Raw genomic sequence first — 16,905 nt, forward strand, 5'->3', positions numbered from 1 at the left:
AAACAGCTGATACGTGCTAGCTCTTCCCCTTCCGTGCAGAGATGCTTCCTGTAAGTTCCCATGTTCATTGAGTTTGTGGCATGTTAGTTAGCTGGTTGTTGTGTGACCGTTTATGCATGATTATGCATCAGAATCAGAAGGGATTTGTATTTGTTAAAGCAAGAAAAGAGCCAAAGACAACTTAATATTAACCAAGAAGCATGCATACAAAAATATTAAAGATAACAAAAATGGTGCTTTGCTCCTTTATACGTAGATATGCAGATTTTTTGGTTCCATTTTGAACTTTGGTTTTTTGCGGTTTGTTATATTGCTTTACTTTTGTTTACATTGTTGTTTTTTCATAATTTCTCAAGCGTATTAGTGTTTTCATTATTTGTTTGCTGAATTTCATGAACTGACATACTATTGTTTCTTGTGTTCTTATGCGGAATTCAGCACCCCTGATGTGAGCGGACATCATTGTTGTTTTTGACTTGAAACCATTCAATAGTACTTTTGTATCAGATGAATTTATAAGAACTAATCATTGTAAAGGTTAAACTACTGATCTTAAATAATGTATTGGAGTATTACATTGTTCTGATTAGTAAATAAATATCATACTCTTTGGAGAAAATCCTTGTCTTTAGCTTTTGTTGACTGCCAATTGTATAGTTTTAATCAAATCTGCTTTTCTTGTTGGAGTAATTCGGAGTTAAAGGGAAGTTTTGGTCCCTCGTAAAACAGCAAATGATACCCCTGTGGTCACCTGTAGGTCTCATGTAGTTTGGAGAACTTGTAAGGAACCCTAAAGGCTCCAAATGATTGGGTGAAAGCCTTCTCATTGAAATAACGGTTGCTGTAGCAACAATGGTTACAAGTTCCACAAACAGTGGGTGTTATGTTTGGTTATCCACATGCACATATATGCACAAATTAATACATTTAACAACTTCAGGTTTGCTATGATCAGTCTTTGATTTTCTGCATTGACATGTATCACCAAAGTGTTGGAATGAAAAGCCTGGGATAATATCCGCCTGCTGTGTGGATAAGACCTCCTACGCCATAGGGCTGTTTAGATTTGATGATCTTTTTATGTGCCAAATTAATTCCTGAAATGAATATCTCGGGGCCATCCACAAGGTTTGCTCTCGCAATTAAGCAGCACTTCCTAATACCATCGCCACAAAGCTTGGGGACATCTGCTTTAAAGTCTTTGAGAGGCCTTTTTTCTAACAATTTCTTTGCCTTTGCGGTTATTGATCTGACATCATTTGGCGCCACATCAGATGATGGATGGAGAAGTCAGGAAGCTCACAGGAAGGTGAGTAATTGGGGAGGACTCCATGGTCACCTGCATTTGTTCAGGTCATTAACTTTGTTAGTTAATGACCCTTGATGTTAAACAGCGTTGTGGGAGGGCCCGACATTCACGCTCCATATAGTCAGAGAACGGGGCACTCAACCCATATTTAGTCTGACCAAGCATGAAGACAAACTTTTTGTCATTCTCGCTCTCATCTTTGTTTGTTCATCATTTAGATGTAGTTTATTGTGCTCGGCAATGAGCCTGTTTCAAAGACCCAGTGTTCTTTCTTCCTGAGCCGCTGGGAGTAGAGGTCTTCCATGGATGGCAGCTCCGTCCTGGTGATGTGCTGTGCAGTTTTCACCACCCTCGGCGTAAACTTCGCGCACTGCCACTCCAACATCCAATCACAGAGCTTGAGGGCTAATGGGTTTGTCGAGCAAAGCACATGGTGTAGACTCAAACGATAGCTGAGGATTATGGGTAGTGTAGTGTCTTCAGCCATCCTAAACTCCGATACAACTATTTGTTTCTCAGAGTCGAGGGGGAAAAACACAAAACCATTGTACACAATTTAAACCAATCAATGTTGTGTAATTAACAAGGATAATCTGGTGTTTTTGAGTTGATGAGTAGTGCAGATATCACTGTAAAATCAATCGACAGTAAGGAGAATACTTATTTCCGGGTGTAAAATGATCCGTTATCCAATGGGAATGGACGCTCACACTGCCGCCGACATGGACCGATGCGGTGATTCCATGAGCGTCAAATACCGCCGGCGATGGGAATACATTGCAATCAGTTCAAAGCTCTTTGCGTCAGTTTATGAATCTGAAGGAGACTCGGCGCGTCACAACTGCACGCCAAAGGACCCTGACCAAGCGTTGCTATTGGACGATCAGGGAGTGAGACTGTGTTGTTTCAAAACGTAGCATTCGCCACATGCTAATGCTAACCGGAAATTACGATATTTACTTAGCGGAAAACCGGAAGTCATGTGTGAACATTCGGTTTTTAGAATAAAACAGATTTAAATTAAATACAGTGTATTTAATTAAAATTACACCATATCAACATTGATTTTAATTTCTTACAGAAGCCATGCATTCCACATGGTCTTTATCATATTTGATTATAAGGATTGTGTGGGCAGTTTGCATGCTTCAAAACAGGTAAAGAAAGTCAAACAGAAAAGTTGGAGAGTAGCTCAAGACACAGCAGCCATGTTACCATCTTAACATTCTATTTATGTTGATAAAGGTCCCTGTGAGGTTTTCATAGCTGGTTCATCCTGTTTGAGTGATTGTTTTTGCAATCACCATTGCTTATCTATGTGCATATATATACCCTTACTGTGAATAACAATCTTCACTATATGTAGAGGCCATTTAAGGATTCCCGGGCCAATAATTTACTGTAAACTGATTACAATTATTTCTCCCAGCATTGCAGCATGAAGTGGAATAACAACAGCATTTAACAGAATGATAGACATTATAAGAAAAAACTTTCTCCCTGCAACACAGACTCTGGGACTGTAATACCATTTACATAAGTTACACCACTTACATAAATGCCAGCGCATACTGTAAATTAGGCAGTATGAATCACCTTTAGTCTCTGTCTCCATCGCTCTCTGTATTTTTAATGGCGAGAAAGCAGGTAGTTTAGTCATCTGTAGAGGTGCAGTTCAGTGTAAGTGTTTGGATGTGTGAAGGAAATGGCTGTGTGCTGTAATTAATCTGTGGAGAGTGAGTGGGGGTAATGACATCTCTTTAGTCGGACTGCTCTGGTACTACAGCAGGACAGTGTTTACATTATGGAGAAACTGCCGATAAAGGGGCAGCATTATTTTAAATGTTGAGAAGATGGGGGGAAGGGGAGAGGGGTGCAAACATCCACTGGTACTCCTTGTAAAAGGATTCTGGTGCTGAGGTTGGTGATATTCAAGATGTTTGAAAAGGTTTTTTTCTGCATTCTTGTCAAAGGTCACATGCTTTTATGGTAAGAAACACAAATACGATTTAATATGCATCTCTTAAGCACATTATCAAATGAAACGATAATGGTAAACTATGGTGACAATGTAAGCTTTAGTTTAGTAGCTCTGTACTTATAGGCAATGAGAACATTCCCTTCATTGCAGTAAAAACTGAGATTTTGCCAAAAACATGGGAAAAAGAAAGATGTCTGATCAGATGTTCTGTCAGTTTTCCTTTGAGGTGGACCTTGTTTTCATCTTGAGGCACTGTTTTAGAGAGGGTTCATGTGTCGGATCTACTTTTATAACTGTGGGATTTGTTAAAATATCACACAGAAAAATGTAATTGTATTTTAAATATCTCTGTTACATGATCTTTTCATAAAGAGAATATAAAAGAAATGCTTTAACAGAAAAAAAAGAAAAAACACAAGCTGTATTTGCAGTTAATCCTAATCGGGCAGTTCACACTGAACCATTTTTGGTCTTGTTCACACCAGGCTTGTTTAGTCCGGTTGAATGGAACCCTGGAGCGTTTAACTGCTGGGTGCGGTTCGTTTGGGATGGACCTTGGTCCGCCAAAAGTAGGTGGCCTCGGACCGCTTGCTAGTGAGCTCTGGAGCGGTTCATCAAAATCTTTAGTGAAAGAATGAAGCAGAATGGATTTAATCGGAGTGTTGAACAGTGTTGTGTAAAAGTAAAAAAAGCTCCTTCAACTATACATAAAAGTGGCAGCTCCCCCTATATTAAAGACACATTTATTTAGTATGACAACCTCGACAATATCTTGAACACAGGATGTGGTTGAGTCCTATGAGGAAGAAGAGGTGGACAAGTAGCCTATAGGGTCATACTTTAATTCATTCTGAATCAAAATGACATTCCCAGAACAAATTACCATATCTTCACTTCTAAAAGGGTTAAATTAATAATCCTTATTCTCAAAGTAATGATAAACCTGTGAGTTGGTTGTAGACAAGTCAGAATCAATATAGATGTTTTTTATTTTAAAGAAAATTCAGATTAAACATAGTAAAAAAACTGTAAATTATAGTGTCTCCAAAAATTATTTTTTACTTATAGTGAAAACTACCCTTGGATTATGGGTTAGTAGACTAAAAGCTTTTGGAATCCAAAGTACAACATATAATAAGTACCCTGTATCAAGATTGATGCAAAACAAGTGAAATCTGACCTTTTTAGAGAGATATAGCAACAAAAAAAACACTTCTGGTGTCATTTGGGTGGATTTTCCATATCTCTGGCCCCCCTTTGTCGATTTTGCTGATTGACATCTCTTTCTGACCGTTAGAGCCAATAGAATCGAAGGGGAATTTCCCCACACACACACACACACATGGTAAAACAAAAAGATGGGGGCTTCGCGCATGCAGTTTTGCATCAGAGCAAACTTTTATCTAGCTCTGACATCTGGAAACGGAAAAGCAGGTTTATTGCTTATGGATTATCAGAAATCATTTCAAAGGGACACAGACACATTGGATTAACCTATGGATTAACTTCAGCAGCGTTTTTATCGTTTTAATGCCATTGAAGACCACTTTTGACCAGACTACGACATGGGTAAGCCATGTTAGCGTTTTTAGCTACCTAGCGACACATGTTTTGATGTCTGTTTTTGTTTATAAAGTCGCAAGTTCGTATCATTGAGTGATAATGTCTGTACCCATCGATTCTGTGTCATCTCACGATCAGATCGATGGGTTGGATGTGCAGAATGGATAAATAATAAGGTTTTATGAGTGAGTTTCGGTGCAGTAAATCTGTTAGAATTTTTCGCTCGTTGCTAATTCAGAGGCTCAGCATTAGCATTGTGTGTTTTTTTTTTTTTTAAATAAATAAAAATGATCAGTTAGATGAGTTTCTTCCCGTTACATGGATATAAAACATTCATAGTTTATTAAATTAACATGCCCTCAGACACTGTTTCCTGCTAGATGTTGCGGGAGGGCCCCGGTACCGAGGTCTCTCGGGCTTAACAGGTTAATGTCTGACCAATTGTTGAACAACATTTCCGTGCACATGACTTTTGTTTACAGTTTATAGTTTTCCTGTGTGAACGCAAACCGAACCTTCTGAAAAGTGAAGCAATGTAACAAACTGTTGTCTGGTGTGCACCAAAGAAGCAGACTAATAGGTTTGAATGAGACCTTAGGGTCTGGGCCCCATGCAGTTGCTCACTTTGGTTATCCTACCTTGCCCTGAGTTTGGATGTAAATTTGTTTTAATGTGGCACCTAAAGCAACTTTCAGCTTTCATTACAACGCGAATGACCATGGTCTTTTAAACTTTTGTCCTATGACCACATAACTCTCCGGGTGGTCAAGACCCTTCTCCAGACTCTAGGATTGAGCCGCAGCTTTCATCCGGCCTGAATGCAGTGAAAGCCCATGAGAAAATCGTCAGTCCAGTACTTGAACAAGGGTGACGCTGACAGTGTGACAGACCCCCATACACAGTAAAACCTTATGGTTACTGTGGCTAATGTTAGCAAACTAAATATGTATGCATTGCTATGTAATTTATTTATTTTACATTTACATTTTAAATTCAAAACAGTTAATCAATACAATAATTAACAGATTATTAAAACATAATCTGGAGTCTAATTACTTTGAACAAGGATTACAAGCCTGTTTATGGAGGTGTGTACAGTATACCAAGGGTAACACAAAGACAGATGAAGCTGGTAAACGCTTTCCACATTATGCTAATGACCTCTGTACTGCTTTGATGTCGTTTCCCATGACCTCATGTTCTCTGAATTCCCCCAATTAAACCTCTATTCCCTCCCTGAAGAACAGGAGCCCTGTAGAATCAGCTCTTTGTTGTTAATGCTTGTCCCGGCCTGCATTTGATTCACGGTCAAAGGTCAAATGCACCAACTACTGCATCAGTTCTAATATGCCAGGTGGTTAAAGTCCTTAGTTCAGCCAAATAGAAAGTGCTAATTCAGACTGGGAATCATTCAGTAGTTTACTGCAGGAGGGTCAAGGCAAAATGATCCCATGAGCCAGACGATCTGTCTGAAGGAAATCCTTGTCTTAATGTTCTCATTATATAAACAGAGACCCACTAAGGACTATGCTGACCATGCTAAGACTATATGAATTATATGTTATCTTCTACAGCGTCACTCTGAATCTATTTGTAGTCAGAGTCGGATTCACAATAAATAATCAGACTTCCGGTTATGCAGGGTTGCCAACTCTCACGCATCTGGCGTGTGACACACGCTTTCACTCTCAATCTCACGCTCTCACGCTGCCCAAACTAAGTGCCACACACTGCAGTTCATATATTGGCCGATAGGCGATGGCTGCAGAAAGGAGCAATTTCCATAGACCCCCATGTTAAAATGCCCAACTTTACAGCAGAAAAAAACATGTTTCTGTCCCTGGCTCCATACATTTTTATTATCGATATAGTTAGATTCCACCTTCATGATTATGGATCTGTGAGTGAATTGTTTTCTAACACAACCCTTTTATTTATATTAGGTCTTAACGTTTGGGCATAAATTAGGGCGTGGTCACATTGAGTGACGGCTCTGTCAAGTGCCTGCCGCTGTTAGCTTCTTGTCTCTCTGCTAGCTGCTCCGTGAAGCTAGCTACAGGGACTCTGCCGATTCAGCTCATCCAGGAAACACAACCTGTAGCCGGCCGTGGTTGTTTGTTCTTCATGCTTATATATCGGACTATTGTGACTCGCTCTGCGGTTAAAACAGACGGTGCATGAATGCGGTAAGTAAAATTCGAGTGCTTTATTTATGTGTTAATGATTTTAATCAGCTACGTAATGAATGGTAAGGCTTGAGTTAGCATGTAAGCTAGTGGTAGCTACATCGGTGCTAACGATGCTAATCGTAGCCTCCAAGTTAAAATCATAGACTGTATATATAAAGGTTAAAACGAAATAGACAAGTGTTAAGTGTTAAGTGGGATAATACTGTTGAACAAACGGCTTCTGTTTGAGGTTGATAAAATAAGGTTACATCCTTGTAACTTAGAGATATTTTATTATGTAGGTAGAACTGTATGCATCTAAGGTTAATTGAAATTGGCTATGCTCAAGTATGTAGACAAGCTAATGTCGAAGTAGTGTATGTGAAATCAACCTCACAATAAGATGTGTGTATATTACAATTATTAATGTCATATTTCAAGATGATTACTTAGATATTACAATATGGTTGGTTGAGCTGGAGCATTATCGAGCTTACACGTTAACGTCACAGTCATCTGAAGAACGAACCCAAACCTTATTGTTTTTATTAATTGCATTACCAAATGGGTATCAAATAAACAGTAAGCATTGGTAACACAACTTCCAAAGTTACAGTAAAATAAAAAGGACCCTGACTCGGACAATACACAATCCAACATGTTCAACAGCAGAGAATCAATTATATTGTTTGTACACATGGTACTTTACATATATATATATATATATATATCTGTTTGTTTAAGGTGTCCAGGTGATGCAGACAGGCTGGACCAGAGAGTGAGAGACAGAACTGGACTCCTCACAGCAGTGAACTTCAGCTCAGGTACAAAGACTCTTTTTTCATACTGTACAAAGAATCAAGAAAGATATTGGTTTAAATGAATGAAGTATTGACTTGAATACATTGATATACATTCCAATAAACAATACTAAATACTAGATCACCTACACATCAGTTAAGTTGAGGGTTTATTCCATGCAAAAAGTTACATTTAGATATTTAGCAATATGACTTTGTCAGCTTTCTAATTTAATGTATTGAAGGCAAAGATATTTAACACGGTGAGAACTGCTACTATTTATCTCTCAATATTGTCTGTAAAAACGTGGTAAAAGTTATTCTTTCAGTGAGACAACAGAGCAAGCTTCTACAGTTGCACTACGTTTTGTAACAGTTAAATATTATTTTGATAATAACATATATTTCAATGTTGATGAACTTCATACTGTTCATTCATAATCTGATTGTCTGTGTAGCTCACTGTTAAAATAAAAAAAAAACATTACAATTACAAAATAATTATATCTACAGCCCCTAAACACACAAACACACCGCTTTCATAAATAACACACTTGTTCTGCAATAATATGTTTTATGTTTCCTGTCATTTTTGTTAGGAAAGGACATGCCTGAAAGACACGACATGTTCTCCTTCTCTGAGGGTCAAGAAGAACATCCAAGAGGAACATTAAAAGCTGATGTTATGAGATTTTAAGACCAGTACAGGACATTCACTAAGAAACTACTTTTATTGTAAAAACAGTCAGCTGATCGAATGCAGCTATTTCCACATCGACACTCCATCAGGTGATTATTTCTATTTGCCTCACTTTATGAGCTTCACATCACTTGTGCCTTGTACCGCAGAGTTTGCAACATCACAAATAAATGGGGCCAATCTTCAGTCAGATGTGAATGTGTAATCTAACATTTTCATAAGAATAATGGACAAAAGGAGTGCAAATACAAATACAATTGATTGAAATGTGAACCAAAAGTTAATCAAATGTTTTAAATAAAAAGCACATATGGACAGAAGGTGTAAACCTATTAAATGTATAAGTAAACACATTTAGTCAAATAAAGTGACAGACTAGGCCTGTGCAGTTGGTATCAGCTTTGCCCAGCATGGGCTTCTCCATCAGCCCTGGTCCTTCTCGCAGAGGAAAGACCCTCAGTCCTCTCCAAACCAACAGACTGGACGTCCATCACACGGAGGTTTCTCCCTGAAGTCTCTGCAACTCTCTGGACACCACGCTGTCTCAATCCGTCCACACTGAATATGAGAGGGGGAAAATGGAAATAATAAATGCTTTAGACAATAAGAAACATAAAGTTGACTGTTGAGTTGCTCAGTTTTTTTAGATTGTCAATACTATTACTGTATAACTAATATCTCAGGTTAAGAGGCACATTCAAATAAAGATTGGTCTTTAAATACATGTTGTCTTTTGAATTGTTTGTCTAAAGTCAAGGATCTAGAACTGGTACTTAGTTTGAATAATACAGTCTGGTTATTATGCTGTTTGGAGGAGGCCTCACAGGTAAGAGCACTAACTAGCTACCATCACATGTACCTTAGCTTGACTTAAATGTATAGTTAAGTGATATCAAAATATAAATAACTAATGTCATGCAAACATTAATATATGCTTGATTCCAGTGTTGAATTTAGCACAATTGCATACAAACGTTAAGGGGTTTTAAGATTCTGAAGTATTATGCTAAAAACTCAATAACTTAGATTATTATTTATAGTTTTGCTGAATAGTTTCAAGGCCGCTTACCTTAGAAACGTAAAATGCGACGGCAGCGTGCAGATGGGGAGCATGTTAGCTTAGCTTGGTAGCTTCAGCTAGCTCTGGAACTTCCAGCTATGTGGCAGCAGGTCCCGCCTCGGCTCCGCCTCTTTGCCCTTATTTGGAGCAGGCTGGAGAAGGCGGGAGTTGAACTCTGACGTCACTGTTGAGCCGTTAGTGGCCGACTCCGCCTACTAAGGGCTTCACGGCAACTCTGCAGAATCCTATGGGTGACGTCACGGAGCCTACGTCCATTTATATATACAGTCTATGGTAGTAATAGATGTATTTATTTTTCTTCTCAAGAGAGTACCAGAATGTGTATTTTATGTTAGTATTTCAAAAAATCTCCTGGGGGACAATCCCCCCAGACCCCCCTGCAGGGGTTGGGTTTTCAGCATGTCAACTATTTCACTTGTGGAGAAATTGCAGGATTGGCTCCAGGTCGCCCTTTTTATTTACTACATGACAAATGTGCCTTTTTATTTCATACAGTTCAATTTGGATTGAGGAAATAATCTAAACCTCACGCGTGGCGTTTCACTGTCAAGGGGAGCGTGTATGTAATTACATTGCAAATACTGACTTGAGCCCCACTGTATGGGTTAGCCGGCCCTACCATAGATTATCCAACAAAAATACTCCGTGGCCGCCACTAGTAGAGGACCTGGGTTAGATATGTATGCACTTAATTTAGGAGAGAATATCTCAACTGTTGTAGACTAATATGACCCCACTGAACAACTTGGGATGTGTGCCAACATCTCTATCCGGGACGAAAAGCCCCAAAATTACCACGCCCTTTTTTAAATGACCACGCCCCTTTTCATCGGAAGTGCTACTTCCGATATAGCTGTATCTTCTAAACTGTTTGAGCTACAGATTTTCTGAGGTGCTCAACATTTTCAGAATGGCCATATCTAGGGGGAGGGGGGTATTAGAAATTTCTAATTTGATATTTTTCGAGAACATTCGGTCCACTTATTACCATACAACTACCCAAGTACTGGAAATTGAGTTAACCTCTCGTGAATTATGTGCATACATGCCTATCTTAACTTAGGTCTTCTACTAATTAATATAACCATTGAATTATAAACTAACAAGACTGCTTTTGAGGTCCTCAAAATGTTCATATTTTACTAGAAATGGCTAAAAACCGTTAATAGGTCAACTTACATACAACTACCGATACACACTGGAATGGCCATTATATTTATTAATTTAAACTTTCTGGACTTAGAGCAAAGTTAGAACATTTGTGTCATGTAGAGAGCTTAAATAAATTACCCAACAGCCAACAATACTTATTTAACACCACATTAGTACTGTTTATGTGTCACGTAAACCAGGGTGAGGAACATGAAGAGTCAGACAACAGAGTCCAGGTCCCCGTATGAGGATGATGAGCAGTGCTCATTCAGTGATAGGGTTTTTACAACAATCACCTCCCTTGCATTTGCAGTACTTGCAACACTTGATCCCAGCTACCCTGCAGGGACACCCATTCTTGGGAGCACACTTGCCACATGTGCAGGGATCTGGCAGGCCTTCGGGTTTTGAGATCACAAACTCAGGGACTAATGAACTACCCAATCTTACAAAACCATAATTCTCGGCATTCATAATCGAGGTGGCGTCTCTAAATGGGGCTTGGACCCACAGCTGCTGTTGGTGATACCCTCTATGGATATGTTTTCTTGCATTAGTTGATGTGCAAGTGGTTCTCTAGAAGTCCATCTTGAGGGCATTGCTATCAAATGCAGCGAGTCGCAGGTCGTCAAATGTCTTCAGGTCTGTTGATGGTTTGAGACACTTGACCAAGAATGTCTCTGCCAGCTGTATTGCATTTTCTGTTAGCTGTGGACTGTCGAAATTCAGGATCAGAGGGGAATTTTCTGGTTTGCGGACAGCATTCAGGGCTGCAAGTTTAGTTGATATCTTGCTGGTTGTATCGCACCCAGTCAGCGCATGGAGTGCTGGGAGACACTTTGTGAGCTCGTCTCCCAGCGCTAAGCAGATATCGTGGAGTGGTAATATTGATCTTCTCACTCCTGAGTTGCGGACGAGCCAGAGCTCTTTGAGACCAAGATCTCTCCAATTGACTGTGATGTGGTATAACAGGCACACAAAGACATCTGTGTCACCTGATGACAGCGTAATGGATGTAGGTCCTGACCGGTGGCTTAGAATGTCCTGCACATGGAACATCGTCAGCTTCCTCGTGTGTGCAGTTGAGCCGAGGGAATGGAGAAGCACACCCAGCTGACACCGTCCATGCCTGTGGTGATATACCAAGGTATAGAGGTTTGGTACCTTGGTAATTGGTGGTGAGCCACTCAACATAGAATGCCTGGAGAGCAGTTTTGCTGATGGAAGACGACCAGAAGTTCTCTAACACCACTGGGACATTTTGGTTCGGTGATATCACATCAAGGACAACCATTTCCTTTGACTTCCCTCTTCTCTCCCTCTCTCCATTCTTGATGCTATCCTCTCTGTAAGTGTCGAAAACAATGTGGATCTCATCACAGTTGTGCCCAGCTTTGGTGACCATAGATGTCAAGGCAATAGCAAAGTCATGGAATGTTTTGACGGGCGGATCAAGCTTCTTTAAGGGGACCTTTCTCACCAAGGCCATCAATCAATCAATCAATCAATCAATCAATCAATCAATCAATCAATCAATCAATCAATCAATCAATCAATCAATGTTTATTTATATAGCCCAATATCACAAATGTTGCATTTGTCTCAGTGGTCTTCACAGTGTGTACAGAATATCAGTATGACAATACGACACCCTCTGTCCTTAGACCCTCACATCGTACAAGGAAAAACTTCCAAAGAAAACCCAGTTTAAAGGGAAAAATGGGAGAAACCTCAGGGAGAGCAACAGAGGAGGGATCCCTCTCCCAGGACGGACAGACGTGCAATAGATGCCGTGTGTAAATTGAAAAGATAATACATTTGCAACATAGGTAGTCCAAATGTTTGAAAATGCATGTGTGTATAATAGGAAGATGAATCCACGAGGATATCCATCCAGGACCTATGATCCAGGACCACAGCCACGACTCAAGATCCAGCGCTCGCGATCCAGGACACAGGACCGCAGGATCATCCATGACTCCGGATCCCAGCGTATATATAGACACCAAAAAGAAAGACATTTGGGGAAGCTGGGTTAATCGGAACATGAGAGTACACAGGTATAGACAGAGAAAAGGAAGAAGTAAGATGTCCCCCGACAAACTAAGCCTATATCAGCTAAACTAGGGGCTGAATCTAATCAGCCCTAACTATAAGCTTTATCAAAAAGGAAGGTCTTAAGCGCACTCTTAAAAAACGGATAGGGTGTCTGCCGCCCGAACACAAACTGGAAGCTGATTCCACAAATGTGGAGCTTGATAAGAAAAGGCTCTGGCTCCCATTGTACTTTTAGAGATTCTAGGAACAACCAACAACCCTGCATTCTTGGAACGCAATGCTAGTAGGACAGTAGGGTATAATGAGTTCTTTAAGGTAAGATGGCGTCTGCCCATTAAGGGCTTTGTAGGCGAGAAGAAGAATTTTAAATTCTATCCTGTGTTCTATAGGGAGCCAGTGTAAGGCAGCCAGAACAGGAGTAATGTGGTCCCTTTTCCTAACTCTGGTTAGTACACGAGCCGCAGCATTTTGAATCAGCTGAAGCGACTTGATTGACTTCTTGGTACTCCCTGATAATAAAGAGTTACAATAATCCAGCCTAGAAGTAACAAATGCATGGACTAGTTTCTCTGCATCGTTTTGAGGCAAGATATGCCTGATTTTTGCAATGTTACGTAGATGGAAGTAGGCGGTCCTTGAAATTGATTTTATGTGGGCGTTAAAGGATAAATCCTGATCAAATATAACACCAAGATTCCTTACAGTCTCACTGGAGGCCAAATTAATGCCATCCATAGTTAGTATGTCTTTAGATAATTTGTTTCGTAGATTCTTCGGGCCAAGTACAATAACTTCAGTTTTGGTCGTGTTTAACATCAAAAAGTTTAAGGTCATCCACGTTTTTAAGTCCTTAAGGCAGTCTTGAATTTTATTTAGATGATTAATTTCATCAGGCTTGATTGATAAATATAGTTGAGTATCATCCGCATAACAATGAAAGTTTACAGAATGATTCCTTATAATATTGCCTAACGGAAGCATATATAATGTGAACAAAATAGGTCCGAGCACTGAGCCCTGTGGCACTCCATGGCTAACTTTGGTTTGCGTGGAAGATTCATCGTTAACACGTACAAACTGAGAGCGTTCAGATAGATAGGACCTAAACCAGCCTAAAGCAGTTCCCTGTATGCCAACTAAGTGCTCTAGTCTTTGCAATAGGATATCATGGTCGATAGTATCAAATGCAGCACTGAGATCGAGCAAAACAAGAATAGAGACAAGTCCCTTGTCTGAGGCTATTAGAATATCATTTGTGACTTTAACCAGAGCTGTCTCTGTGCTATGATGTGTTCTAAAGCCAGACTGAAAATCTTCAAATAAATCATTGTTTTTTAAGTAATCACACAACTGTTTTGCGACCGCTTTCTCAAGAATTTTTGAGAGGAACGGAAGATTAGAAATAGGTCTATAGTTGGCTAAAACCTCTGGATCGAGGTTGTGCTTTTTAAGAAGCGGTTTTATCACTGCTACTTTGAATGATTGTGGAACATAGCCTGATAATAAAGACATATTCATAATATTTAATAAAGAAGTGCTAATTAATGGAAAAACTTCCTTCAACAGCTTAGTTGGAATTGGGTCTAACATGCACGTTGATGGTTTAGAAGAGAGAATCATTGAATGTAATTGTTCAAGGTTAATGGCTGAAAAGCATTCTAGTTTACTATCTAGTGTAATATTAGAACTTACGATTCCGGGAGCTGTTGATAACACTATACTGGTCGAAGGCAAGAGGTCATTAATTTTGTTTCTAAGAGTAACAATTTTATCGTTAAAAAAGCACATAAAATCATTACTACTGAGTGCTATGGGAATAGAAGGCTCAATGGAGCTGTGGCTCTCTGTCAGCCTGGCTACAGTGCTGAAAAGAAATCTTGCATTATTCTTATTCTCATCTATTAATGAAGAGAAGTAGGCTGCTCTCGCTTTACGCAGTGCTTTCTTATATTCATTGAGAGTAATATGCCAAATTAAACGAGATTCTTCAAGTTTAGTGGAACGCCATATCCTTTCAAGTTGTCTAGACTTTGCTTTATTTTGCGGGTTTCGGCATTATGCCATGGAGCTAATCTATGTTGTTTTATTTTCTTCTTTTTCAAAGGAGCAACAGAGTCTAATTTTATTCGCAGCGCATCTATAGCACTATCAACAACATGATCAATTTGGGGTGGTGTACATTTTGTATAAGTTTCCTCCCCTACATGCAGACATGCTATCGAGTTAAGTATTGGTGGAATCTCTTCCTTAAATGTGGCTATAGCACTAACAGATAGGTTTCTGCTGCAAGAGCTTTTGACTAATGCTTTGTAGTCTAGTAACAGTACTTCAAAAGTTACTAAGAAATGGTCGGATAAAGCAGGATTATGCGGTTCGACTAATAGTTGCTCAATTTCAATACCATAAGTCAGAACAAGGTCGAGAGTGTGATTATAACAGTGGGTTGGTTTATTTACACTCTGACAGAAACCAACAGAATCTAATATAGAGTTAAATGCAACAGTAAGGTTATTTTTATCATCGTCAACATGAATATTAAAGTCACCTACGATAATTACTTTGTCTGTTTTAAGAACCAAAGTTGATAAAAACTCAGAGAATTCTGATAAGAATTCTGAATAAGGACCTGGTGCACGATACACTGTAACAAATAAGATTGGCTACAAAGTTTTCCAGGTCGGATGCGTAAGACTAAAAACGAGGCTTTCAAAAGAGGTATAATTACATTTTGGTTTAGTATTGATAAGTAAACTTGAGTCAAAGATTGCTGCAACTCCACCTCCTCGGCCCGTGCCTCGAGCAATATGAGTGTTGACATGGCTGGGTGGAGTGGCCTCATTTATGCTGACATATTCTTCATGTCTCAACCAAGTTTCAGTGAGACAGCATATATCAATATTATAATCTGATATTAAATAATTTACCAATATTGCTTTAGATGCTAGAGATCTTATGTTTAAGAGACCACATTTAATCTTCCTGTTTTGTTGCACTGTAGTAGTTGTTACATTTACTTTTATTAGGTTATTATGTATGACACCTCTATTAGGTTTTACCTTAAATTGTCCTTGGGCAGACACACACACCGCTAATATTGGGTATTTTATTGGGTTCGGGATTCCTATGGATGACTGCCTAGGAGAGAGCGCAGAGAAGCGTGTAAGACTGCGACTCTGCCTCCTGGTCTCAACTCCAGTTTGTCATGGATTACGTCCACAAAGCCCTGAAATGTTTGCCGAAATTAGATCTGCACCTTTCAAAGTAGGGTGAATGCCGTCTCTCTTAATCAGACCAGGTTTTCCCCAGAAGGCTGTCCAATTATTTACGAAGCCCACATTGTTTGCTGGGCACCACCAAGACAACCAGCGCTGAAATGATGACATGCGGCTATACATGTCATCATTGATCAGATTGGGGAGGGGACCAGAGAAGATTACGGTGTCCGACATTGTTTTAGCATAACTACACACCGACTCCACATTAAGTTTGGTGCATTCTGATTGGCGTAAACAAACATCATTACCACCGACGTGAATAACAATCCTACTGTATTTACGTTTATCTTTAGCCAGCAGTTTAAGATGCGCCTCAACGTCGCCCGCTCTGGCCCCCGGAATGCATGTGACTGTGGAGGCTTCGGTCTCTAAATTCACGTGTCTCATAATAGAGCTACCAATAACCAGAGTTGGCTTCTCAGCGGGTGTCTCGCTGAGTGGGAAATATCTGTTAGATACGTGAACGGGTTGGTGGGGACCTGCGGGTTTCGCGTTATGCCCCTTCTGAACAGTCACCCAGCCTCCCTGCTGCTCGGGAGTTGCCGGGGGACGGCTAAGAGGAGCTACCTTTTGCCGGTCCGCACATGCTAACATGGGCTTTACTTTAGCTGAGTTACTTTCTAAGATGCGGAGCCGGGCTTCTATGGCTATGATTCCCGCCTCCAACCTAACAACTATACTACATTTAACACATGTATCCTTACCAGTAAGGGAGGCCGGGAAGTAACCAAACATGAGACAGGAAGAGCAGGAAATAGCACCAGAAGGTGGGGAAAGAGCCATGGCTAGCTATCAAGCTAAAGTAGTTACCGTTAGCA

Source organism: Pseudochaenichthys georgianus, chromosome 10, assembly GCF_902827115.2.
Source record: "Pseudochaenichthys georgianus chromosome 10, fPseGeo1.2, whole genome shotgun sequence".
In the NCBI taxonomy this organism is placed as follows: Eukaryota; Metazoa; Chordata; class Actinopteri; order Perciformes; family Channichthyidae; genus Pseudochaenichthys; species Pseudochaenichthys georgianus.